The sequence below is a fragment of the Spodoptera frugiperda genome, chromosome 14 (genome assembly GCF_023101765.2).
Source record: "Spodoptera frugiperda isolate SF20-4 chromosome 14, AGI-APGP_CSIRO_Sfru_2.0, whole genome shotgun sequence".
NCBI classification, from domain to species: domain Eukaryota; kingdom Metazoa; phylum Arthropoda; class Insecta; order Lepidoptera; family Noctuidae; genus Spodoptera; species Spodoptera frugiperda.
In genome coordinates this window covers 7,492,147-7,519,219 of record NC_064225.1, presented here as the reverse complement: position 1 = coordinate 7,519,219, position 27,073 = coordinate 7,492,147, and the positions used below count along the sequence as shown (strand labels likewise).

Here is a 27,073-nt window from a genome sequence, read left to right as displayed (position 1 = left end):
ACGGTAAATACTTCTTAATCTGTTGTATTCACAAATTGATGATTCCTGCGCTTTAATACTTCCAAAGTCGACATTAATGAGATGTAAACCGCCCAGACTTGTAACTCTCGAAAGTGCCACGTAAGCCTCATATGGTAGGTACCTATCTACACCTATTAAATTTATAACCACCACCAACCACCAACTGCATAAATAACTTTGTAATCCCATATATTTATATGGGATTACAAAGTTATTGATGCAGTTAGTGTATTTGGAAAACTGGACCGAAATTACAAAATATTTAAGTTTTCCCATGATTAAGACACTAAACTCTATATGTATTCCAAATATGAAGCTTCTAAGTCTGCTAGAAGTGCCTTGGACTTTTGATGATCGGTGAGTCAGTGAGTGACAAAATTTAGAAACTTTAACAAGTTGTCATTCTTAAACTACTGGTTCAAATTGACTGAAATTTTAAATATTCCGTGTTTATACAATGCCGGATTAGTTACTGAAGATTCAGGTTTCTTGCTTTATCCACAACCGAATTATAGGGGGTCGAAAAAGGCCCGAATTGCTTCGAGAAAAGGATGGTACGGCCGTGCCGCTTTTTTTGCTCGACTTGGCGGGGGCACTGCCGTGCCCCCAGATGTCCTAAAATAAACATAACAAAGCATAACTTAGTGGTCCTATGAGGAAAACCATGGTATTTATAATGCAAAGACAACCTCTGCCACGGGAACCTTTGTGCCCGTTCATAAAAGGAACGTCAGCACGCAAATTAAAAAAAAAGAAAGATCTTTTGAACGAATCCAGCCAGGGTCGGGTTATGTGTTTTTGAATGTGTCAAAAGTAAATATTTCTGATGGCAACACCAGCAAACGTTTTGTTATAATATCCTTGTTTTGACACAATGTCGCACAAAGAGAGTTATTTCGCCACATTCCTGATGTTATTCTTTGAAACGGGTTTACGTGCTTTTACGTGGTACGAATTGTATTTAATTATAACGAGGGGCATTTATTACACTGGCTTTGATGATATTTAATTTTATGCCACTAGGTACTAACTTATTCATGCGGCTATGCTTGTCTTCAAACAAAATATTGCTGTTTGTTCAGCGTACTACTTATACCCAAACAAGTTGGTGTTTCTATTCTAACAAGACAATAATTGCTCCTCAAAATTACCGTTCGATTTAGATGTGAAACAAGGAAAATATTCCGTTTCTGTGTATATTTAAAACGTAATACTAGCTCGTTTATTAAATACCTGACAAAATAATATAATTTATTTTACTACCTTTACATTATTACTGGCCCTCCGCCCACTACTTCACCCACGACGGATTAAATTTTCCCTGTCATATTAATTCAAGTCAAATACATCCTCGCTTTTTGAAATAATAATAAAATTAGGTCAACTACTTTCCTGTTAAATGTTTTTTTTTTTGTAGAATATTCAATTCTAAACACAGAGAGACGCTAGGGAAAATTAACTTAAGTAAAATGTTTAAAAACAATTTCAACAAATCCGAGCAGTAATTACTCTGTTTGTTTAAAACGGAGGGAGTATTAAATTACTTTACAAACAACCAATTGATATGGCAACACGGAACAATGGCACTTTATTACGTCGCCATGGCCGGGAAAAATAAAAAAAAAGCAAACTGTCAGTTACGCACCGCACACACTATGACAAATGACGTGGCGTAGTTTTGACCGACACTGACAGATTGGTAACTAGAATTTAACATTTTTTTTTATCAAAAATGGAACTACGGAAGTGGGTGATTATGCAAATCGGTTGCGTTTAGCTAATGCCGTTTAATATTTGAATAATATCGCGATAATCTTCGAGATTAGAAGCGAAATATTTTCATGCAAATCACGCTACGATACGACCTCCAGGAACGGAAAATATGGCTGGAATCACGTAACAGAGATACTGTTATTAATGATGGACAGCCTGGCATTGTAACAATAATTTTATTGTAACTTTCGTGAGACATACTAAATTAATTATTATGTTATCGGCTTACTCACGCTTGTTTTACGAGGAACTCTACTTGTTTCAAGCCATGCTATAGGCTCATACTCATGACTAACAGCGTGACAATGGCCGCGTCGTGTGTCGCGGAATGCTGCTCATGAATATGAGCATCTAGCATGGCTTGAAACAAGTCGAGTTCCTCGTCAAACAGTTACGTGAGTAAGCCGATAACATAATAATTAATGAAATATAACAATATTATATTAATTAACCGGTCTAGTTGACAATTTAATAGAACTCCTAAAATAAAATATATGAAATACCTATCCATTTAATAATTACGAGCCGCAACAAAATGGTCAACCACAGAGTATATATCGCCGCGCTCCACAGATTCATTACGATATTATACCGTAACTGTCAAATTAAACGTTTTGATGAATATCTCCGCTTTGTTACATACCGTTTTACTGTACATTGCATGAATAATATTTCATCCTTCGTGCAGCCCGTGTTGCACCGTATTTTGTCGTTTTAATCTCGAATATTTTTCTTTAATTTATATTTGCTGTCGCAGTTTAAAATGCCAGCTCTCGACTGCATTATTGTCGGAATTTTCAGAAGCTGTGAATTATGTTCCGTGATAATCCTGGCAGTTATTACGAGATGCGCTGCTGTGTAAGTAATTAAAATGACTTAGTTTGTTACGTTTTAAAATGCAAAACGTTTTTAATAATTTCGTCTGTAAACGTAAAATGTAACTGCAGAATATTATTTTAGGTACTTTCATGTTTCATTTTATATTTGCTACGAAATCGTAGCTACGTAGCTACGCCGTAGCCGTAGACACTATGAATCTTAAAAACAAATCAATACTAAATCGGAATTGGATTCATAAGAATTCTAGCAATGACAAGTACAGATACTAGAGCATTAACCCTTAATCTATCTTGAATTCATTTTCAACCTTATTCTTTGGCAATAGAATCAAAATTCTTTTAAAGCACTTGTTATTGGCTTCCACATATCTAGTACCGAATACCGATTGGCATGTCCTACTGTTGAGCGAAGGCACTGGCCCCTGTAATACAGTGTAAACTAGTTCATGGGTCAGGGAATTCCGATTATCGGTGTAAACTTTTTGTGAATAAAAAATTATAATTTTTATTTGTCAAAATTCGTATTCGTATTATTCGTGAATATACGAATATACAAGTAATGAATTACTTGAGAGTAATAATATAGTTACATAATTATGTATCAATATAGTAAGGAACTCTTGCCAGTTTATAGTCGACGACAGTTTACAGCGATAGAGGGGAGATAGCAGGTCTCGTTAGGGCTGTGTCGAGATCGTCGCGATTAATTAGTGGCACACTCCTGCTCACCGCCGTAGGAAGTCGCGTACATATTGTTATGGTACTACATGTGTCGGTAAACAGCGCTGTGTTAGTAATTTCGTGTGATTTATACTCGTGATATCTTCCACGTTAGTATTACTGCTATAATATTATTATGTTGTTTCGTCGATAGAATTAATTATAATAGGGATGATGACGGGGTATGAAAATTAAAAATCTATCATAGATAAAACCAATCAAAGTTTTGGAGTGGAAGAAAATACATAATTTCGACGAATAAAATGTATCTAGAAGTGACGTTACAAGATATTTCAAATCGATATATCTTCGAAAGTATTTCTTTCTGTTAGAAAATAAAAAATACGTGTCCTATATTTTTAAATAATTCACAAGACGGACATTAAAATAAAAATCAGTTATCTAACCTTATTGAATTTCCCATAGGAGATAAACGTTAGATTGTGACGTTATTTGACATGTATTGTCTTGGAAAGTATTTATTTCAGTAAGAAAAAAAGACGTGTTTTATGTGTTTAAAATAATCTTCAAGATGGACATTAAAATAAAATTTTCACGTAGCCTATTGAATTTTCTATAGGAGATTAACCTTAATTATACGCAACTAATGAGTTTTTAAAAATTTTTAACGTCTCTTCAGCTTCGCTACTATCACTGTCAGGGCTAAACGCGGTGTCGTTTTGAAAATAGAAAAAAATAAATTTTTGTCATAGCTTAGTTTCCCTAGACAAAGACAAACAGACGAAACAGTAAATAACTGTGTTATTAAAATTCTGGGAATTTTTCCTACGTATAGAATACATTGAAAAAAATCCTCTTTGCTGTCACGTAGCTCGGGTAAAAATATTTGTCGTTCAAAAGCAAATGAAAAATATTTTGCGACAGATAGGTACTCATATTGCCAATGCCGCCATTGTATAAGCTATAAGTAGTTAAGATTACATGCAGATTTTTTGTTTATCTAGTGCAAGGGTTTTTAACATTACTGCGTTTAGCTCTCTGATTGGCTTCGGCTAATCTCCCCACTTTCACCGCCCATAACTTTAAAACGGCTCAACCGATTTTCATCAAACATGTCTAAGAACACTCGCACATAAGTCCCCTTTCATACGAAAAAAACTAAATTGAAATCACTGCATCCGTTCGGAAGTTATGATGCCACAGACAGACAGACAGACAGACAGACAGACAGACAGACACGTCAAACTTATAACACCCCTCTTTTTGCGTCGGGGGTTAAAAAACTCGCGCTAGGCTTTCTGAGCTAGGCATAGTTAGACATCTCTACTTCGTTTCAATCATTGACGAGATTTGGTACTCTGTGGTAAGTTGTATGTAGGTAGGTACATAAGTTGGTTGTTACAATACAAATGTCATACTGACTGCGTTATCGGGAAAGTCAGGAAATAGCAACCGTTGCGATACCAGTTGTGACTTGTGATGGGTCGTTCCGGAACAAAATAAATGACATTTTAGCAACGTCAGTCAAATGTCTAAAGAAACAAATACACCGGGAAAGTTAGGAACCAACAACTGTGCGAAGCCTTAAGGACCAACTGTTATTCATATACATAAACATAGACATTTTTAAACGACTTAAAAAGGAGTTTCTCAGTTTGACCCATATGTACAAATGTTAATACACGATTATCTGGCGTTTCGCTGAACCGATTTTGACGCGGTTTTCACCATACCATGTTTCTGACTTAGGAGAAGGTTTTAGGGATATTACTTGTATTAAAATGGAGGTAAAGACAATTGAAGGTGCCCTTTCTTAATAAAAACGTTTTATTATTTATACTTTCTGGCGACGTTTGTGTCGTCTACGATAACTTTTACATAGTGGGCGTATCTTCGAATTAAGTTAAAACGCAAAAGCCTTAAAAAATTAACAACCCTATTGAATAAGTATTTTTAAAATGTCTCACATCATAATCTCGATGAAAGGTCCAAATATAAAATCAATATAGCACGTGGCGCGACTGGCCGCACTTCATAAAGGTAGAAGGGACATACGTAACTCACATTGTCACGAACATTTCACATCGCATCGCGAGTAATTCAATTTATTCAGCGGCTCTCGTTAGCGGTACTGTTTTACATTTTAACAGAATGCAATGCTCCTACATATTATCAAGCTATACAGAACCAGTATAAACTGACCTGCACATGTACGGCACCACGATACAAAGCGAGACCATGATACACTGGTTTGTATACCTTGATGTGCAGCGGTATTTACAAGTTACATACGAAATATGAATATAAAAATTCCACTCGTTCGACTACGGCCGTTCTTGGAAGTTATTGTGAATTTACTTTATTTTACATGCGAGCTTTTCATGCTTCAATAACTCGATAATTGGTAGAACGTATCGGGCTGGTTCGCGATCGAATATGAAATCGGAATTCCAGAATATGAATAGGAGAAAATTGTTGCAGCCTCCCCAGCTATACTGGATTGTAAAGCTGAGTTCAAATGGAGTTTAAAGGGAGAACCAACCGTTCGTTTATTTTAAACTAAACGTACCTCGTAGTTATTCTTTATTTGGATTGTGAACGAGTTTTCTGAGCTATTTCATTATATTGTCCCAAACCCAATGTAAAATGATTTTTCTAATGTTTCAATATTTTTTCTGCTAGTTGGGACGGAGATGAATTCATCTAAGCAGAGATCTTTGTGATGGCAACCGAGTCTCCAATACAGAGTAATCGACTATTCTGCCAAAGCAGTTGTTGTGTTGTTTCTATCGCTGTCATTTTAACGTCACTGAAATTGACATATGTCCACCTACACCTTCTTTAATCAACATACCACCAAACAGTCAAAACCTTCAAAACAGATTACTAACTTACATTACTGTGACAGTCGGTATGTCTTCAATACATAACCTAACCGCACACTCGATGACAGCCGAGACAACTGTCCATAATATTGACGAATGATTACTTCACATTTGACAAATGAGAACCTTACAGGGTGCGTGTAACTTTACCAAATACTAGTATTTACCCGCGACTTCGTCCGCGTACAATAATGACTTGTGGCAAAATTTGGGCTTTTGAAATTATTTGTTTTTTTTTTGCTATTAACTTTAATGAGCCCAAGACCTTTTCAATAAATGCATAACCGTGGAAATCGGTTCTTACGTTCTGGAGTTATAGTGTCAGGAAGGAAAACCCGACTTATTTTTTTATTATAGAAAATTACTTTTTATCCCAACATTCCTCCAAGATCGAAGTGAGAGAACTCGAGTGTAATTTAAATTCCACGCAGACGAAACCGCGAGTGGTGAGCTAGTATAAATAAGTATTAATATAAATGATGGTGTAAGTTAGGAACCCTTTTCAACGCCAACAGCGCGACCACAAAGTTGGATACGTTTCAAAATAAATTAGTGTTTGTTAAACAGTATAAATACCTACTTTATTTATTCTGTTACTATTTTAGGTTAGGCCTTTATTATGTGGGAAATATATTATCATTTATATCATTATTTTAGTGAGGTAAAAATCCCACACTCCCTAGTCTTTTTCCCCAAAAATCTAGGCGCCTTTCGAAGGTTTCCTTCCATCATAAAAAAAAGTTGCTAGCTAGCTGTGGTCGGTGGCACGTTTGCTTCGACCCTAAATCTCCGTTAGATATTACTAAACTCTAAAACAACAGTCTAACTACTTCGAACAAAAAATCAATACAGCAACTCCTTCGTTTTCTAACATTCAAAAGAAATGAAAAAGGTTGTATACCTATAATTCAATGTTCCATGCAAAATATTTCGATATGTACCTACCTACCTACTCGTTTAGATTGGAAACGTGTTCCTTTGATGTTTCGCGTTCGTTTGTAGTCACGTGGTCGTAATCTAAAGGCGAACCATTTACTTCGACTATTATTTAGATTTTAATAAATACATCTTTCTTTTTTCTTAAACCCTTTTCTGATCTAGGTTGAAGTACTAAGTTTTACCTAAATTATCTATTTTTTTATGGAACACGGTAAACGAGCAGACGTATCTCCTGATTGTAAGCAATCGCTGCCGCCCATGGACACTTGAAACACCAGAGGCGTTACACGTGCGTTGCCGGCCTTTTGGGGGTTAGGAATTTCTCCCACACTTGGGTGTATAACTGTCAGGGTTTTATGTGACTGTCATTTATTTATTGGTTTCGTCACGTGCAAACCGTAGAAGGCAGAAAAGAATACCTTTGTCACAATCTGTACTTTTCTCGGGAGTGTTGTTAGAACCGAGAACTTAAATATTTTGTAATTTCGGTCCAAAGAAAACACATTTTACAGATATCGAACCAGAGCGTTCTCTGATTAACCTGTACCCTTAGTACGAGTTTGTTTTACGTTTGAAACGAGAAGGCGTTCAGGGTGCTGATTGGGCATTTTTTTCGAAACGGCCATACAGAACGCCGAACGCCTTCTCGTTTCGATTACTTTAAACGCAAAACAAACTCATACTAAAGATACTGAACCTTTTCAACTGCGATCTCCAAACCGCTTGCTGGAACTCCAAATTATCACAAAACCTCTTACATAGAGGTGACTATTATAGTCCAGAAGCGGACTATTCCGGGCTGTTGATGTTACAACGCGCTTTCTAGGAATTCAAACTTCTTACAGTTAGCTAAGGAACTCGTACACAATCGTCGTTCAATAAAATCTTCCGAACAACGTCCCCATTCGCTGCTCAAATCCGATAGTCAGCTCTTTTGAGTTGGACGTCGCGTTCGACTGCCGAGTGTTCGGCAAACATCGCTTCTGGTGCAATTTTACTCAAACTGTCGGAAGAATTCCATTCGCGTACTCACGAATTGGTTCTGATTCTGATCAAACTATTGGAAAGTAATTTTGAAATCATATTGCGTCACGTTACGAGATTTGTACTAGTACATATCTAGGCATTATCTTCCTAACGTTACTCATGGTTAACTAGCACCTTTTGAAATCCTAATAGAACGAATACGCCAGCTGTGGATCTCAAATATGTATACTGTATAGTCATTAGCAGCAACTAATGTAGTCCTATTTCTTTGTACTAGTGGTCGCCTAGTGGTCGAAATTCAACCATATACGATTTAATTTACAATACCACTTAACATACGTTCAAGGATAGTATTTATTTAACTCAAACTCAAACAAACTCTTTTATAAAACTCTTTTCATATGAGACGTGAGAATATCATCGCAATGTCTATCAATTTTGACGTTTTGTCAAATACGATCAGATACTATGCATGTGTGTGTAATGTTTTATTTATTGATTTAATGTACTTTATAAGCATTATTTTTGAAAAATATTAGCATTTTGCACTTCTCCTACACATAAACTATAAGTGTACCAAATTTTATGCTCCTACGTCCGCGCAATTTTCGTAAAAAGCGGTCCAAAGTTTTTGCATCACGTATTAATATATAGATGTTATCGGGTTACTCACTCAACTGTTTGACGAGGAACTCGATTAGTTTCAAGCCATACTAGAGGCTGGTATTCATGACGTATCACACGACGTGGCGATCAGTAGCAGCGTGACAATCGCCATGAAACTAGTCGAGATCCTCGTCAAACAGTTACGTGAGTCCTATTTCATTCAACTAAGGTGAAAAAATAAACTATGCATCTTCACGTGTAGCATTCATCCCTTAACCCATTTAGTTTCTAAAACGTTTCAAAAGAGATTCGCATATTAATTTTCAGTAAAGTACCGGCCAGTTGTCTTCAAAACCCGAGTGAATTAGGTTGCTTATGGGCAGACGTGCTTCATCGTAGGCCACATCATCACTTACCATCAGGCGAGATAGCGGCCAAACGTCAGCCCATTTAACATAAAAAAAAGTTTCGCAAACATATAAAATGTGTCAAAGTGCTACCTCTAGTAAGCAAATCTACAGATACATAGGTCAATGAAATTGGTCGTTAATCAATAGTTTGCGTACAAACATACTATACAATGTATACCTGCCTACTATGTGTTGATGGCCCAGAGCCTCATTATCCAATAACGTAGATCCTTAGGTCACCGTAAAGAGAGCTTAGCTCCATTGACTAACCAGATAAAGCAGTAATACCTACGCTTGGTTACCGGATTGGTTGATGTCGTGCCTCCATCCATACTTAATCCCTAAGTAGCTTAGTACTACGAGCTTCCATTCTATTCCCACATAGATACGTATCAGGGATTCGGGGATATATAGGTATATGTGTATTCCATTTTTCAAGAATTTGAAAAGATGTTTTTTCATTATAATTAATGTTGCTAGATTTATGGTCAAATACTCAAACGTTAAGCTAGATTTAAAATAACGAAAAGATAAAAGTTCTTTTTTAATTGATTTTTTTTTTTTATTCAAAATGTTTTTTTTCTATTATTTAACTTCAATTGTATTTACTTAAACCTTAATTAAAGATTAATAATTAACATTACGTAAACGTACGTATAAAACACACACAGACGAAATACTACGAACATTTTTCTTAAAGAAAACTCACACACAGTCCGCAGTAATTACTGAGAACCGAGAAATAACGCGCCGTCACCCTTTCACTACAGGCTGGTTTTAATAAAGGACAAAAGGGAATACGACTCATACGTCAGTTTTTTTTTCTAAGGCGCTGTCTAGACCGCCTGTAATAAAACACGTCTAGCTTAAGTCTAGCAGGTCTGGCAAGCGTGACATTATAATGCGTGTACCATATTACATTACGTCACGTCTTTTGCTCTCCTAAGGGTAAAAGGAGGTTGTAGAAGCTTATGTTTTAAATGTAAAATGCTTTTTAAGGTTATTGTGATACGGTCCAATTTGTTTTTGGGGTTTCGGGCTACCTAATTACTGTATAGAATAAATTTGGAAAAGTAGTATTGGTTTTGCTCGTTTCAGAAATTGATTCTTTGAGAGCTGAGACTGAATCGCAGTCTTTGCTAAAATAGGAGAATGGTGAAACATTTATAGATATTGGTAAATTAATAATAAAGTATGGCATTCACGCCCGAAAATGAAAATGAACGCTCACGCGATTAAAAAACACGTTGATATTATTTAATCATGCGTAAAGCGGTCATATGCACGCAGCTTTATAATTAAAACAATATACCATAGCGTCTGAATTAAAACAAAATCAATTTCAAATATAGAATAGTTTAAAATATGCTATTGTATTATATTGCTATCTAATTAAGCATTTCAAGATGGATTGCCAATGCCTTACTACTTATAGACATTAATTAAAAAATATGCAGACCGAATTAAAAACTTCCTCCTTTGTATTTCAGTTATCGCCCATAGATATTTACGAATCCTTAATCACCTGCATTACTTATTATCAACCCCTAATTTTATTATTGCATTTTAAAGAAGCATTTTTACGCATAAACACCAATACACTACTTCTCTCCTAACCGTTATAAACTGAAAAATGTTGAAATAAAATATTGAATTATATAAACCACCAACTCCCATAATAACTCAACGCCAAAGGCAGTTTTATTTTTCAATGAAAACCATATTACAATTTGATTCATAAAAATTCGACGTTGAATAATATTCACTTCATCACGTGTGATGAAACATTTTTCACATTTTAAACGAGCCCAATTACGGAACGTACGTAATGAAAGTAGTTGAAAAAATGTTCAATGCTAGTGTATACTTTATAAGTAACTATAAAACAAAGTGCTCTGTCATTAAACAAATTCTCAACATCCTGTAAAGTGCTCGAGAAAGGGAGCGTGCTAATTGCGAACGATAATTTATAGTTCCGACGCTCCTGCCTAATTAATTGTGCAACATTAAGAAAAATAATACGCCCCTACAAGTGGCGAGCCGTGCACGAGCTAAAACTTTCCAAAATCAATAAACTGTATAAACATTCTAAGCAGACATTAATGTTTCTTTCGGCGTTACACACACACGCGCACGAGGTTACGTTCATTCGTAACTCGTGTCGAACGTACACGCACACATCCACGGAGCACGTACAAACCGCGCGCTATCTAAATCTAAGCAACCCTCGCCAGTTCCTGGACTCCACTACTTATTACTATTAATTTATATTCTAGTACTCACAGTTGGCTGGTGGCTGGTGTTATCCAGAAAAATCCGGTTCACTCGTAGTCTTCACGTACACCGCGTAACGAGAGCACACAGCGAGAACGCGCGACACGCGACGTAAATTATGTAACTGTCACAATATCACTAAAACACAGATCGCAAATAAAATGTATATGGTTCTTTGACTCAGAGGGTGGTCGGAAACGATAACCGCAGGGTGAGAAGGATACGCGCGACTCGGCGGCGTCAATACGCGGACTGAGCGGCCATGACAGTTTCGGCTGGGGTGCGCTGCGCCTGCGCGCTGCGACCACCACCTTAAGGTCATTCCCCATTGTTCACCTCTCGTGATGAGGGTACGAAATTGATGCCAGCTTCAATTCTAACTGAAGAAACCTTTTTAACTTTCAAAATCCTGTTTCAAAATGGCTGATTTAAAATGGCGGGCTCGTAACGAGCTCTAATCTGTTCTTTCATGATGTCAAATCGTTTCAAATGTCATCGTTGCTTGTAAAGGCCTATCAGTAATGAATCTTATTACACGACGTGGGTCGTTGACTGGGACTATTTAACTTGGTTTTAGGGTGAACGTTTCTAGCGAACAATAGACCATTAAATATTTATGGCTACCCTAGTGTTGCATGAGAATTTTTCACTCTGAAGTTTGTTGTATGAGTGGCATTAATTCTTGATGCCCTCGTATATCTTCGAGATAGAAGCAATGTTGTGTTTGAATTAAAACATAAGTAAACCTGAGTGATATATCACCCGCTAGAGCAGGCTGAATGTATCTGAATATTCAATTATTCACGCATGATAGATTACTAATTTGATGTAAACCTGCTTATTATTCTATTTCAATTCAATATAATAAAACTATACATTGGCACGCAAACCTCGCACCTTCATAAATTGTGGGACCGGTGTCTCAAGAAAAATAGGACAAAAAATATCGGAAAAGAGATGTTGGAGCGATCCTCATAAGAGCTATAAGTCATGGCGTGACAAATAACGAGGCGAGGCGCGGACGGGCGACGGGTGAGACAATCAATCAAACTCCTGTTCCTGTGTTCCTATAACCTGACGCGTGCGATACTGGAGCCTGCTGTACGTACGAGTAGGTACAGAGGGTGTAATACGATAAACAATTACTAACCGTTAACAGTTTTGCGCGGAAAATCTTTACAAAGCGTCATTCGCTGCCATTTTGGAAAAAGTTACTGATATCTACCGACAAGACATTACCTAATGCTTAATTGTCCTATGGTTTGTTTTGTCTCCGAAGACAACACGAGTAACGTAAATCATAAAGGGATATCTGATTTTCCCAATAATCTCATTGACTCATCAAACTTTTTTTAAGGGGGAAAACCATCCAATGTCCGCCCGCCTTGGGGCGAGAGAGAGCGTCAGACTCTTACTGACTAAAAACCACCCCGTTCCTACTCCTGCTTTTCGAGCCGGAACCCCGGTAAGCCCGCTAGGTAGTCCGCACTTATAGTGAAAACTCCGTATGATAATAACCAGGCGTATTAAGCTACGCTCGTAGCTCATAGTCTAAGCCAAACTCCACTCCGCCACAAAAGCTAAGACATAACCCAGAAAACACAACAGAGTATATAAGCTGTGTTACCATTAGTTTAGATGACTAGACTAGGCTAAAAGGTCATGTACTTTTCACCCTGTACTAAGTGGTTTTGTGAATAAACCCTAAGTCCAGAATACGTCCACCCACGGAACTATCGTAGGAGGCACGGCGACAGATACGATTGGTACGTACACATCAAGCTATACAAAACCAGTATAAACCGACCTTTGAATGTGCGGAAAGGTCTAACAAAGCGAGACCAAGATAAACTGGTTTTGTATAGCTCGATGCTAGTTGGTAACGTAGGAGTCACGGCGACAGATACGATTGGTACGTATACATCAAGCTAAGCAAAACCAGTATAAACAGACCTTTGAATGTGCGGAAAGGTCTAACAAAGCGAGACCAAGATAAACTGGTTCTGTATAGCTCGATGCTGTGTACGTTCAGTAGCCAAAATGAAGGTTATTGTATCTTCAGGCCACGGCGACGTAATTATACGGACAGTGGGTGGCCAGTAATTCCACAGAGGATTCTCAATACGGACTCGAAATGAAATCATACCCGCAGGCAACCGAACTGTTTTCTGTAAACAGATTTCGAATTAACTTTAACGTTATTTTTAATTTACATCGGAAAATGGACACGAAAATGTTAGCTATCGATATTCATATTTCTTTCAGAGATCCGTTTTGGTAACTATTTCTTTTGGTAAAATTTTTCGCTATATAAATATTATTATTTGTTTTGTGTTCATCAATGAGAAACCTGAAGCCTTGTTTTTCTAGTATCAGGTATCATAGACATCGATCGTATCGTTACGTACTTCTCTTCTTTTTTTTAGAAGAGTAACGATGGAGTTTCTTGCTCGTTCTTCTCCATTCAAAGCTACACTTTGGAACGATCACCTAGCTTCACTGACAAACAGACTGACGGACAATTCAATTTGACGTTTAAAAAGTGCCTAATTTAGGATTAAATAAAACTAGTGGTCGCCTAGTGGCCGAAATTCGACCATATATGATTTAATTTACAATACCACTTAACGTACGTTGAAGGATAAATTTTATTTAATTCAAACTCTTTTATAAAACTCTTTTCATATGAGACGTGAGAATATCATCGCAATGTCTATCGATTTTGACGTTTTGTCAAATACGATCAGATACTATGCATGTGTGTGTAATGTTTTATTTATTGATTTAATGTACTTTATAAGCATTATTTTTGAAAAATATTAGCGCTATGCACTTCTCCTACACATAAACTATAAGTATACCAAATTTTATGCTCCTACGTCCGCGCAATTTTCGTAAAATGTGGTCCAAAGTTTTTGCATCACGTATTAATATATAGATAAATCCTTTGACTTTGACGTCAATAGATTTTGATGATTTATGCCTTTACTGAGATAACTTAGCAGACATCCATAATCTCGTCTCATTAACACGAATAAAGCCGCAGCCCCGTCGGTATTACCATATTACTCTGGCCTTCCAACTCCAACGTCGCCCAAATGGCAGTGTGCATAAGTTTTCATATAATTTGTAAATATAATGTCATAAATCCAAACAATCCCTGGGGAAAGTTGCTCGCCGTAGGTTTTTGTTGTCCTACGCGTATTTCTGTAAGTTTTCAAGCCAGTGGTCGGTACTTTAAACCAGAAAATAATAATATAATTAATGTCCTAAGTTTGTGGTCCCTGTTATTACTGAGAGGCAACTTGTTTGTGGCTAATGCCTAGCTCGAGTGTTAAAGCCCCGTCTAGACGTGAAGGATAAAATTCTCGGGATCTTTTGTGTTGAAACAATAGGCGGCGATGAGGCAGGTGTGCGCCCCCACTACTTTAACTACGTATAATTACGACTATCTAGCTAAACCTAGGTGTCGGCTTGAAGTGCGGGTGCTAAGTAACACTGTATGATTCTCAGTGGGTAATTAGAGACAGCGGTTTTTGAGGAGAAGGATGATAAATGTTTGATTTAAAACCATTATGTTAGCAGTATTCAGCTTGCAGAAACCTTAGTATGGGTTTGCTTTACGTTTAACGAGAATAAAAACAAGAGCGCGTTCGGTGCTCTGATTGGTTGGTTTCTTTGGGCCAAAAACTAAACTTAAAGCAAACTCGTACTGAGGGTATTGCGTGTATACCTACTATTTATCTTTTTACTGTAATACAGGTGTAGTCTTACAACCTCATCCGGAGCTGCGGACTACCTAGCGGGTTTACCGGGGCTCCGGTTCGAAAAGCAGGAGTAGGAATAGGGTGGTTTGTAGTCAATGACAGTTTGAAACTCTCTCTTGCCTCGTCCGAGGCGGGAGGAGGGATTGGATGATTTTCCCCTTCAAAAAAAAGCCTTCCTTTCTTTCACACATTAAGGCCTCAAGTTCATTTTCCTGATCTGACAGATGGTCATTAGACTACTTTAACATGAGGAAAACCTCAGTGATCAATTCCCAAAACTCCTATGAACAAGAGAATACCTCGTATCTACAAACAGACTCATCGAAACGCAAGTCCTTTGTCTTTGCAAAATAATTTCCTCAATCAATGTGACAGCTTAGTCAAACACGCTACAGCTCATAAATATGCAAACTCCAATGACGAGATGTTCTTGCTTGCTTCGATACAATGATGATACAATACAATGCTACGCTCATGTTGTCTGAACACGCAAGCAATTCTGCACTGCATCGATTCTACGTTAACTTATTATTATCTAAGGAGAATTTCCGATCAAGGTTTTTCCGATCAAGGTTTTCCGATTAGAACACGCTTTCATTAGGTCATCCATGAATCTGAATTACACACACTTCTAATTGTTTATCACCATAAATATAGCAGAGCTCACCGCAATTGCGACTGCTAAATAAGAGATCGATTTGTAACTAACTGAAACTCCCCATTAATACTTTATCTTACTCTAAAATTGGACCCAAAACATATTGCTTTGGCAATAGCAAAGAAATAATCTTTAAACACGATCACCTCTAAAATTGCAACTTTGATTTAAATATTTTTCATTTAATTTACATATTTTATTCAGAAATAATACGAAGCTGACGCGGGGGCTGGGACCCTCAAGACCGGAGCAATCACCATGCGAAGTGTGCGAACAAAGTATGCAAGTCCCCACGGACTCAGGCAAAAAAATTGCTAACGTAATCATGTGCAAAGAAAGAGCTGTAAACTGCTTGTATATGTATTGTGTTTGTTAAAGTCTCCGTGTCTAGATTGTTCTTATTAAACCGACTGATCAATATTTCAATTGTAATTTTAAGTGATGTTCAGTGAGCCTATTAAGCGTCTGTTTTAGCATCTACATTTAAGTGCCGTACTCGATGAACTTATCTGACAGATAGTTCATACAAATTACCGCACCCTTAGAATTAAAGTGGGAAATGAGAGAGAAAGTCTCAGAAAATTATAGTATTAAATACATTTTAGTACCGTATCTCTTTCGTATTCCATGGCATACGATTGATTTTTACTAGATTTATGATTTAGTTTTATAACGCCAGTTTATAATAAAATCGAACTACAGAAATTTAGCTTTAAGTCACTTTCATTCTAAGTGCGTTACGTTCTTACAAAATCTCAGCCATAGCGACTATCCAGACATTGTGAAACAATTCCTTCAAAATTGTGTTTGGTTTTTAAACTAAACACGGAGTCCCGATAGCTGCTAGAAAAGGCAAATAAAACAGTGATTTCAATATTACAATGTACAAACTAGGGAAGTTGAAAATCAATGAATCGAAGCAAATAAAATCAATCCCACCCAAAACATAAATGTGAAAGGCTGCCAAGTTCGATAATATTGGAATGCTTCGCCTATAAAAGAAGTGAGATCTAAATAAGTACCAAGTTCCATACACAGACCTCAGTTAAAATTTAAAAATGATATAACAAGTTGGCAAGTTTTCACACACTTTGTTATAAACCTACTAAACGCAATGAGTCAAGTATATAATTTTCTATTAAAACTTGCCAAGTTATATCATTTTTAACTGAGGTCTGTGTATGGAACTTGGTACTTATTTAGATCTCACTTCTTTTATAGGCGAAGCATTCCAATATTATCGAACTTGGCAGCCTTTCACATTTATGTTTTAGGTGGGATTTCATTTATTTTTGTAAGGTTTATTTTCTTTTTTTCTTATTTTACTTTACTTTGACTAAATACAAACCTTCGTAACGAATTTTAGGTCGGTACGACCATTGGAAGATATAGATCTAGACACACGGCAGTGTGTCCGACAAGTTCGAGCAAAAAAACCGACACACCGGCCGTGGGTTATATTACACGAACCATTTCGGGCCAAGTTCGACCCACCTATAACTCAAAATCTATTTTATCTACGCATATGAAATTTCTAGTATCTGTCGAGATCTACTTACTTATCTAAAATACAAAATTTCATTAATGTACCTATTGTAGGTCTTAAGATATTGACGTCAGAAAATCGCTATTTTTACTATACACTCACTGACTGACTCACTCACTCACTCATCAAAAACCTAGACCACTTCCAATGGTCGTATTGACTTGAAATTTGGCATGGAGGTAGGTCTTTAGGTCAAGGTAAAGGAAAAAATCTGAAAATGGCCAAGTGTGAGTCGGTTTTAAAAATAATGAAGGTGTAAATTCATACCCCTTATTTTTTTTTTTTTTGAGGGGGAAAATCATCCAATGACTTTTCTCGCCTTGGGCGAGGCGAGAGGGAGTGTCAGACTCTTACTGACTAAAAACCACCCCGTTCCTTCTCCTGCCTTTCGATCCGGAGCCCCGGTAAACCCGCTAGGTTGTCCGCAGCTCCGGATTAGGCATCAGCCCTACTGGGCCCCATCTGTGGTGGTCTGATGGCTCTTTGAGGCGCGCGCGGAACGCGACGCGCCGCACGCACGGGTCTGGTTCTGGTCGGGCGGCGAGCTACCCTTGCTCGCCGTCCGCAGGCCCGCACTTACGGTGGCCGGAGATCGTCGCGCGATCCCCGACGCCCGGAGTGTCTCTCGCGACGGCTGGGGCGTGAGGAGGTTCGTTCTCTCACGCGCCCCGCCTCCTCCTTAGCTAGCATGACTGCTTCGCAGAAGGAGGAGACGGCATCCCAGTCCCCCTCGCTCCGCACCATGGCTTGTACCAATGCCGGACGCGAGAGGTCGCCGTCGCCGACTACATCCCTGAGGACACGGCGGTGCTCAGCCCATGCAGGGCACAGCGCCACCGTATGTTCCACTGTGTCCTCAGGACGGTCCTCGCAGTGATGACACCCGGGCGTTTCCTCCCGCCCAATCAGAAACAGGAACCTACCGAAACTTCCATGCCCGGTAAGCACCTGCGTCAGGCGGTAGGTGAGGACGCCGTGGCGTCTCTCAAGCCACTCCTCAAAGAGGGGACTTATCGCTGCAATGACAGCGAGCCCAGCCCTCGGTTGCGACAGTCGTTGCTGCCATTCCGCCATGAGATCGCGCCGGAGCTCGTCCCGCCACGCACTGATCTGGCGCGGCAGTGGAGTTTCGCCCCGGCGACGCGCGTCGGCGCGTAAACAGAAGACGCGCGCAAGCACTTTCGCCTCCAAATCCCACGGCGGTAATCCGGCAAGGAGGTTCGCCGCCTAAATTCATACCCCTAAGGAACTAAAACAAAAAATGTATCTATATCTTCCAATGGTCGTACCGACCTAAAATTCGTTACGAAGGTTTGTATTTAGTCAAAGTAAAGTAAAATAAGAAAAAAAGAAAATAAACCTTACAAAAATAAATGAAATCCCACCCAAAACATAAATGTGAAAGGCTGCCAAGTTCGATAATATTGGAATGTTTCGCCTATAAAAGAAGTGAGATCTAAATAAGTACCAAGTTCCATACACAGACCTCAGTTAAAAATGATATAACTTGGCAAGTTTTAAAAGAAAATTATATACTTGACTCATTGCGTTTAGTAGGTTTATAACAAAGTGTGTGAAAACTTGCCAACTTGTTATATCATTTTTAACTGAGGTCTGTGTATGGAACAACACAACACATAAATTTTTTGTTTTAGTTCCTTAGGGGTATGAATTTACACCTTCATTATTTTTAAAACCGACTCACACTTGGCCATTTTCAGATTTTTTCCTTTACCTTGACCTAAAGACCTACCTCCATGCCAAATTTCAAGTCAATACGACCATTGGAAGTGGTCTAGGTTTTTGATGAGTGAGTGAGTGAGTGAGTCAGTCAGTCAGTGAGTGTATAGTAAAAATAGCGATTTTCTGACGTCAATATCTCAAGATTAATGAAATTTTGTATTTTAGATAAATAAGTAGATCTCGACAGATATTAGAAATTTCATATGCGTAGATAAAATAGATTTTGAGTTATAGGTGGGTCAAACTTGGCCCGAAATGGTTCGTGTAATATAACCCACGGCCGGTGTGTCGGTTTTTTTGCTCGAACTTGGCGGACACACTGCCGTGTGTCTAGATAGAAGAAAGTACACAGAAACCGAACAATCGAAGCAGTAATCTAGTACGAGCCCCAATGTAAATAAATGAACTATAAATTGTACTGTGAACTCGTAATCCCAGTTGTTATCAACCCCGGGCAGCGCCAGGGGGTCACTGAGGCAAATGACGATTGACCACTCAAAGATATTGCTGCGGAGTACCACTAAGCACTCTAATACAATGGTATTTAATAGCATATTCATTTAACTCATCGCTTATTGTTTAGGGTGGCCCAAAATTATCATATTCTATGTTCCAGGGGGTTTAGAGATACTTATAAGATGTAAAATTCACTTTTCGCCAACTATTAATGTATTACACCCACTTTGACTAATGTAATAGAGGGTGAGCCTATTGTCATATACTGGGCACAATTCCAGATTTCGTGCTACCAGTGAACATTTTTAGAAAAAAGTCCAGTAATACTTTGCCCGTCCCGGGAATTTAACCCGAAATCCCTTGTTTGGCAGTTACACTTGCGAGCCCTCGACCAACGAAGCAGTTTGAAATCAAACTATAATCGGAAATTATAAATCCTGGTTTCCTTAGAATGTTTACTGTGACATTATTCGCTCGATGTAATCAAAGAATCCTTATCATATCATTGGTCACATACTCTCAATAAACAGAGTGCACTTAATTTATTTATTTAAAAAGCTTTAAGCACATAAATAGGTACATAGGTGGACACCATTGGCACATTAAACGAATAAGATTCAATAACCCTTGATAACATACTACTCAATAAACAGAGTGCACTTTAAACGAATAAGATTCAATAACCCGGCACCGGTGGCCAGTCTCAACACTTACTCGAGTAACCCCCCACTATTAACTAAATTAACCTTTAATACTGCTATAAATCTGTCTGTGCACTCCTGGCTAGGGGTGGGTGACCCCAAGGGGGCCCCACATAGGTGAGTACTGACCCCATACGGGTAATGTATGGTGACGTCATATCGCATCATTATTGTGGCTATGTAAACACAGGGCAGGGTAACTACGTGCCAGTCTTTTGTTTTGTTTGGCTAATTTGGATTGTACTAGGAATTAGTGTAATGGGTTGGGAAAAATGTTGGATTTTTAAACAGTTTTGGATTATTTAGAATTAGGTAGTCAATATCTTATAATGATGTTTTATTTAGGTACTCGCTATTTATTAGCGAAAACATAATATATATCTAAAAATCCTAATCAGAATACACTCACGAGCACCTAGCTTCATTGACAGACTGACGGACAAATCAATTTGATGTTTCAAAAGTGCCATAATTTGAAATAATAATTTAATATAATAAAATTGAAATAATTCAATTAATCCTAAATTAGGCACTTTGACTGTGTCAAAGCATTTATATGCTTTGAATTTGACTGTGTCTTAAACAACTTTTCACATATTCTATTCTATATAAACACTGACTGAGAATATCCGAAAAACTGGATATTGCTCAATAATACCCACCTTAAGACTCGAACTTGAAATCGATTGTTCAACAACAACAGTCCCGCTTGCAGCGACTTCAAAAAATATGCAGCACACTGTTTTACATTTAATAAAATGTTCACATTACCTCCTGCCTCAATATGACAGTAAACCAGAAATATGATGATGAGGTTAGACAATTTCAATCTCCATTCTGATATTTGTTTACATTGTCAGTGAGAAATATTGTGGTACCTATGCCTACATGCCGTTACCGCGTGAGTGAGTTATGTTGATCACCCCTGCAAGGAGCGCCCGTGATAAAGCACGCCGCTTTTGTTACATTATTTCAGAACCCCTGGCTTGCTTCCTAATGTAGGTGAGTAGTGGGTAGGAATTGGATACTGAAGTATTTTGAACCTTATGAACATCATCAACAGATCGCGAAAGTCTCTGGTATAGGATTCTTCTAAATAAGAGAGGTGTGCTAAATTCTTCACATTTGACAGGGAAATTGGAGATTGCAACGGTTTAGATTTATCAGATAGCAGTGCTGCCCAGTATGTGTATACTTAGTTGCACCTATCCACCTCAGGGCCACATAGACCACTGCTAATCTCTTCTCGCATGGAGAAAGTTTATCAATACCTATATTTTACAAATAAATATTATATTCTATTCTATTCTATTAATCACCACGTTTGTTCAATGCCGGTTGACGATTTCAAACTTATAATTAGAAAATATATAATAGCTCCAGTCGGTTTCCTCACAACGTTTTCCTTCGCAGTTCGTCAGTGGTAACTTAATAATCTTGGAAAGTACATATAAGTCTGAATAAGTCACATTTGTACTTGCCGTTGGTAGGATTCGATTTCGCACTCTCATGTATGAGAAGCAGGCGTCTGTAACCTCTGACTTACAACATAACTCCGGGCCACCAGTGACATATACTAAGTACTATTGTAACTATACTATACCCGCCGAAAGACCTAGGGCGGTGACAAATGTATTCGGTGATAGTTGCAATGAACACAATCACATACATACGTAGGATGGATTCCCTTGCAGGGCGAAGCTTAACACACATGCGTGGCCGCCTCGTATGCCACAGTAGATCTATGCCTTAATACCAGATGACACACCACATATTTCGAACGATTGCTTGCCGTAGAAATAAAAGATAGCTACGAATACGTAACATTCATTTCCCTTGAAAATGACAGATATGTCCCGTCAATATCACAACAACGAACAGTTTGTCAAGTTTGAATAGAAATACAGGAAAAGGAGTAATGTTTTGGCTGTGGATTATTGATCCCGATATATGAGAACAAATGAGGATCATCACTAAGTAACTAGCAACAGTGAACAGAGTTACATTTAAAAGTAGCTGGTGTTCGCGGTTTCGCTTGCCTATAAAAATTCCCTCAAAATCGTATTAGACATTTCAGAAATAAGCCGAAACAGACAGATTGACAAACAGATTAAAATTGTAAAATATATTATTTTGATGTACTTATATTCATATGCATGTGGTACAAAGCATTATTTCACTATTACAAACAGTTACTCCAATTTTATTTATTAGTCTAGAAAACTAACATGTGCTAGACGGCTTTCAATTTCCTCGAATCGCGTGTAAAAGGTCTTAACTATGTTATTTTATACATTTCTTATAACAAACAAGTCACTCAAGAATCGTTTAAACATCAACCTAAAATTGACTTTGTGAGTTTGCAACATTTGCCCTTTCCACCGAGACAAAACATTTGACATCAAATATTCTCTAAAATCGAATATCAAAGACGAAATCAAATAAATTAACAGAAACCAAGCAAACAATTATTGTTGTTCTCACTTTAACATTGAAATTGGCTCGAAATAATTACTTTTTGCTTGAAATAAAACGTTGTACGCTGTTTTATTAGTTGGCAGGGTAGTCCGTCACCCGAGCAACAAGTTGGATCAATAGAATTATAGTCTGGAGCCCGAGTTGTATCGCGTCGGTCACTACAAGGTGAACTATCGAAGCGACATAATGGTCGGTGTTACGAAGCATAAGGACAAACAATCCATCTATTTTGGACATCCATTTCATTTCTGGAAGGTGAGATTCTTCTATTTATTACCAATGCCTTTTTTCTTTAACATAATTTTACGCATGGAACTTATTCTTTGTATGATCCAGGATTTTTCGCTGGTGAACGCAGTCCTCGATACAGTAAATTTTTTAAGGGAAACATTGTCTTGTTCACTATAGGATTGAATGAGGTTTTCTATGCTAAAGTTGAACGTTGGACAAAACTGTTTGTTCTCGACAGTACCCTTAGTACGAGTTTGCTTTACGTTTATAGTAATCGAAACGAGAACGCGTTCGGCTCTCTGATTGGCCGGCTCGAAAAAACCAACCAATCTCATTTCGATTAGTTTAAATGTAAAGCAAAATCGTAGTAAAGATACTGATCATACGTTCTACATGTCATAAGATGTGTTTTCATCGTTTGTGCTTTCGCATTAAAAACATCCAACACACTTACCGCCGTACGCCGTAGTCACTTAATGATTACTTAAACTTGTCCTTAGCAATTGTTTTAGGAACAAAATCGTTAAAGAACAGTTTAAGTAATCATTAAATGTCTCTGAGTTCGGGAGTTAGTTCTTATCGTAATTCTTTTTCTATCCAACATCTTTTTGTTATTCAACAAACCTGCAGTCATAAAGTCAGCAATAATTAGTGTGTTTTCACCAAATAATTAGTCCGGAGCTATGATTTAGTTGCGTGTTTTGCTTTGGAGTTCATCGCAGTAATCCAGCCCCGCTAGTTAAGCGGGACGGCCGAGTAATTCAGTTACTGTATCCGAAGTACATGCAGCCAACTTTAACTTATATGGAACGTCTGACGCTTGCTTGATGAGACAAATTGGGGCACTGGGATGGTCAAAACTGGACGTTAAACGCAACTAGGATGGTCGGATACTAGGTCTAAGTTCAACACTGGAAAACTGTGGAAAGGGTTTTAAAAACTGAGTTTACTAAGTGCTAACAATTAACAACGTCAGAATCGAAAACCTCGATAGCCTACTTATGCCATACATATTATGTATACTACTTGACTGCCTTCTTGTTGACTAATTAACTAAAACAAGACCCTGATGTTTTTTTTTTATGTCTTAAAATCTTCTCAAAAAATCCTGGAATTAACAAGACCAGTACACTTAGTACGAGTTTGCTTTACGTTTAAAGTAATCGAAACAAGAGCCCGTTTAGCGCTCTGATTGGCCGTCTCGAACAAACCAACCAATCAGAACGTCGAACGCCCCGTCTCATTTCGATTACTATACATAAACGTAAAGGAAACTTGTACTAAGGTTACTGAGTAGGTATAATAAGGTAGGCAAGTTCATACAATACGATCGTTAAGTTGAACTGAGCCAGTTGTCGTGCTCAGTTGATATAAAGCGGAGTTTCGAGGGCAGACTAAGGTCGAGCAGTCCGAGTGCTACATTTAAATAATTACACTTATTTGTTTAAAAGGGTCGTCCGATCCTTGTTAACACTGATTCGATTGTACAGATATCGGTGAATGGAGAAGAAATATCGAGTTGAGTTGGTATTTTTTAGGCATTTCGTAAAGTTTTATTTTTAAGAGTGAGTAGAAATGGGTTAGATATGGATTCAATAACTTTCAATAATGTTAATGGACGATCAGAGGGCTTAGTACGAGTTTGTTTTACGTTTAACAAGATCGAAACAAAAGCGCATTCTGATTGGTTGGTTCTTTCGTGCCGGCCAATCAGAGCGCCGAATGCGTCCTCGTTTCGATCAACGTAATCGTTTTCGGTCAACGTAAAACAAACTCGTATTAAGGGTACTGTGGAGAACAAACATACTATTGTCCAACTTTCAACTTTAGATGGTCACTGCCTACGTTTAGTTAAAATCTAACTGTTTTAACTGCAGAAAAGAGCCATTCGATCAATTTATAATCTTAGACCGAGGCACTCTCTTAGGGAACTATTTAAAGAAATTAATATATTGACTGTTCCTTCTCAATACATTTATGAAAATGTAGTGTATGCTCACAAAAACATTAATTTATTCAAAAAGTATTGTGATATACATAATATAAACACTAGAAGTAAAAACAAATATATTGTTCCCACTACTAGACTTAAGAAAATAAGTGGTTCGTTCAGATGTCAATGCATACGCTTTTACAATAAAATTCCCAGCGATATTCAAAGTTTGAGCCTGAATAAATTTAAAAATGTTATTAAAGAAAAACTGTATAGTAAAGCTTTTTATAAAATTAAAGACTACTTAGATGATAGTCAGGCTTGGGAGTGAGCCGCTATAATGTCCACACAGGTCAGGTTGACATGTTTGTAACACAAGTTACATTTTTATACAATTTGACATGATATACATTAATATCATTCGATATTTATTTTTTTACATATATTTTTAAAATTGTTAGTTTGAGGACCGTGCGAGAGTTTGCCTAGTCATTTCACTTTTAGTTAATTATATTCTGACAGTGTGAGCATTTGTGTGGCCTACCCAAATGTTCTTTTGGTTGGTATTGTTCGTCGGATCATTCAGCAACAGCCGTCAGCTGAGCTAATTGTAAACTGGCACATGCGTGCTGCCATCTGAACAGGTCCGCTCAAACTGCTGTGGTTCTTTCCTCAAAAGACCACTACAGAATAAACTTGCACGGTTCTCCGACATCTCTAATTGATTTTGTCTGGACTTTAAAAGAGACTATGACCTCTGAGTTTGTTTCGGCATTTCTTCTCAGAGTAGTCGGATAGGAAATGCCGGCCTCATCTAGTTATTTGAAATATTGACGTGTAAAAGTGTTATTTTATAATCTATTTACAGAAATAAATATCATTTATCATTTATCATTTGTCCCATGTAATAGGTGGTGAGCCTATTGCCATATACCGGGCACAATTCCAGACTCCGTGCTACCACTGAGAAATTTTCTAAAAACCGAAAAGTCCAGTAATACTTTGTGCGGAAGTCGCACTTGCGACCACTCGACCCACGAGGCGGTCAGATTTTTTAAGACGTAAGTTGTAATGGGTTCTACATTATGAGTCAATATCTATATTGACACAATAACTTGTAATAAAGTTAATGGACGATCTTAGTACGAATTGGTTTTACGTTTAACTGCGTTCAGTTAGTTAATGAATTCTTTAAAACAGTTAAACTGTTAAACAGTTTTAAAGAATTCTCTTGTGTTGGTAAACAATCAGCGCTGCCCATAAACACCTGCAACACCAGACACAATTACTCGTTATAACTATAAACATTGGACCTGTTACTTCGGTCACCGATTACTTTAAAGTTAAAAGAGTCCTTTCAACGTATTAATAAACTAAGTGCAGTCACAACAAAATGAAGAAGATTAACGGGCGGTGTAAATTAAATCAACGCTAAAGCATTTTAATTACTTAATACTAATTAATATTGAAGCAAGCAACATTATATTTGTAATTAATCATTTTTCATTTTGCGCGAGTCATCGGTTCGGAGGCATCGATCCTTCGTGTTTGCGCTGCGTAAACGAAAATTTTCAGCCGAGATTTTGTTTATTAACATTTAACAAGTTCATAATGTTTTTGCAATAAGTTTGTAAGTGAATTAAGTGTTAGGTAAATAATAAAGTTCTTTCTTACTTATAGGTGATCCTTTGCAATATAATTTGTACACGTGTGTTGTTTTAACAAAACAAAATAACTCGAAATACCTATCTATTTTCAGAAATAAAGAAATTACAATATAATGTTTCTGGGAAATTTCAAAATTTTCCTTCATATGAGGAAAAACATGGGAAGAAAGGCGAGGAATTTCAAATACTTGGTAGTTAACATAAAGGAAGCATGATCGTGTGATAGGAAGGTAGGGAGGTCTTTGCCCTGCAGTGGGACGATCATGGCTGAAATCTAAATCTAAATCTTGATTGCCATGTTATTGGTTGTAAGTAGGTAAATATAATATAATCTCGACTTATGGCGGCAAGAATGTGATCGAGCTCACTTCAAAGCTGCTTAAATGTTCTTACAGAATAGCATTTCAGCTTCAGCTCCTGAGTCCCCACTGTGCAACGTCTTCTACGACATATCCGTAGGATGGATAGTTGCAAAATG

The 27,073-nt window shown here is 37.6% G+C and overlaps 1 protein-coding gene across 1 annotated transcript in view; it reads right to left on the bottom strand.

Annotated features, from left to right (window-relative positions):
- Positions 1 to 11,687, bottom strand: part of LOC118279145 (pikachurin) — a 176,814-nt gene extending 165,127 nt beyond the window's left edge. The window contains exon 1 of the mRNA XM_035598681.2: positions 11,425 to 11,687. The gene's annotated coding sequence lies outside the window, so the exon portion shown is untranslated. The remainder of the gene's footprint in view (positions 1 to 11,424) is intronic.
- Positions 11,688 to 27,073: the final 15,386 nt, after the last annotated feature.